The 2,272-nt window shown below is 39.9% G+C and overlaps 1 long non-coding RNA gene across 1 annotated transcript; it reads left to right on the forward strand.

The window, feature by feature from the left end:
• The first annotated feature begins 367 nt into the window (after positions 1–367).
• Positions 368–1,903, forward strand: LOC117319564. The gene is made up of 3 exons (XR_004530770.1): positions 368–702; positions 1,127–1,238; positions 1,837–1,903. It is a non-coding gene; the product is annotated as an uncharacterized LOC117319564 (long non-coding RNA).
• The last annotated feature ends 369 nt before the right edge of the window (positions 1,904–2,272 follow it).

The raw sequence follows: 2,272 nt of genomic DNA on the forward strand, positions 1-2,272 counted from the left end.
TGGATCAACGAGAAGGTTGATGTGGGCTGTGCTATCTCAGGAGTTTACATCGCGAGTCAGAGAAGGTTATTGGGAGCTGATTGGTGTATAACAAGGTTAAGAAAATGTCGATGCTATCACAAGGATTTATAGAGGGTAGGAGAGTGGTATTGTTATATTACCACCGGGGTTTGACAAGGGTAAGATAATATAAGATTTGTGTGGTTTAGTGATGTAACGATCGACGCTCACGTTTAAAGAAGAAGCTTACCTCTCCGAAACACCAGTCTTTAATCCATTTTGAGATAGAACTATGATTTCGTTTACAATGCTGTATTCTCTGTTGTGTCTGAGTTATCACAGAAGAGATACAAGAGTCAAAGAATGATTGTATGATATACTTCAGGGCAGCTGTTAGACGCCATTGATATATGTGAGAAAAAACAGACATGCCCATTTTCAATATTGTCCCAGCTGACGTCACTGGCGGTCAAGCTCGGGACTACATGCGAACGCGCCTTGCCGTACGTTGAACAAACAGACCCCGCCTACTACGAACGTTTCCTGCATACCATAGACGCCCCCTATAGGCTGCCTTACCAAGTTACATCCTTCTCCGATGAGGAGGTAGAAGCTGTATCGATCGGAAAAGACTCTCTACGACGAAGACAAAGGAGATGCGTGTTATGCAAGACTCTTGGGGACATATGAAGAAGGCGGAAGGTAAGTCACGTGACATTAGAAACCTATAAGGACTGAGCGTCAACTATTTACTATAGTCAGGCTGTTCAAACGACAACCAATCACTGCCATGCTTCTAAATGATGACGCATGCGCAAACGTTGTCTAGTTGCTTTAGTCCGACCAAGGGAAATCGGTGGTTGAGCAAAAGTTAACTAGACATGCGCATTGCAACTTCTTGTTTCTCTTCAAATAGTCACTAAAGCAAGACGCTCGAAGAAGGGTCTTTTATAATATAATAGATTAGTTACGTGACATGGATGAAACGACGATAAGTAGATAAATCATATGGCATCAAATGTTCCGATGAAACTGATGACGCAAGATCCGTTATAACCAATGAAACATAGCTTGAATAGCAATATATTTGTTAAGAACTACTTTATTTTCCTCATTCATTTTACAGTCGTATCGGGAAATGTAACGCCACTAAGACCTGTGTTGACATGATGACGTCAGAGGGAACGTCTGGATACGTCACCACTCACCGGTTACTTTACTTCATCGTCATGGAAAATGTAAGACTTCAAAGTGTTGATAGTGTAACTAAAGGTCATTGTCCAATGCTACACTAGGTTTCGAACCTGCAACCTTTCTTTCCTTGTCTGACGTTTCAAGACGAGCTAACATATTTTCCCTAGTCGAGTCCGAATTTCATCATCATCATCATAATCACCACCACCATCATAACATAATCCTCGTTCTGCATAATAATAATCATCAGCATACAGTCAAACACCATCGTCATCATCATCACCACCACCACCACCACCACCATCGTCAGAGCCTTCATTTACTCGAAGTACAAGTACCGAGTTTACCGACGACTTGGAAACAGATTCCACGGACTTGCATTACATTAATCTGAATCCGTCCGAAAACAAATCGAATTCAATAGTTTAATAATGTATCAGTGATTCCCCTTGTAAAATGCCAATGTTCATAGCTCAATTTTAAAACATTCATCGATTTGATAGGAATTGTGAATTTAAACAAGACAAATATGTTGTTGTTATTTCGGCAACCTCTTATGGAAAACCCTCACGCAATGAAATCGCGGTAAATTTATGTTTTGTTACATATAAAAGTACAAAAAAGAATGACTTTCTAAAACAGGTGAAATGTCGAGAGAAAGTGGAGGAATTTATAGGAAATAAAGAAGTAGCTAAACTTCAGAAGGGGCTGTGTGCTAACATTTATAAAGAGGCTCTCAGGGCGACCTCTAGCGGCAAGGTCGCAGAGTCTGAAAAGGACCTGTTTCTGGAAAGAGGTAAGCGTAACTAGCGCTTCAGAGCGTCCTTCGTTTATGAGCAGTAACATCTTATAATAACCGTTATTTTATAAAGAGTGTAACCTTGGAGTAATGTCCGTCGTTTATATGCAGTAACACCTTCTTATAAATCTCTTTATAATGACCATTATTTTATAAACAGCGAACCTTGAAATAATGTCTGTCGTTTTACAGTAAACCCTGGTTATAATGGTTCTCGTGCCGTATAATGTAATTCTTGATGTACTGAAACTCGTTCCATTCCATCTTTATAGTTTATGC

Source organism: Pecten maximus, unplaced genomic scaffold (assembly GCF_902652985.1).
Source record: "Pecten maximus unplaced genomic scaffold, xPecMax1.1, whole genome shotgun sequence".
Classification (NCBI taxonomy): domain Eukaryota; kingdom Metazoa; phylum Mollusca; class Bivalvia; order Pectinida; family Pectinidae; genus Pecten; species Pecten maximus.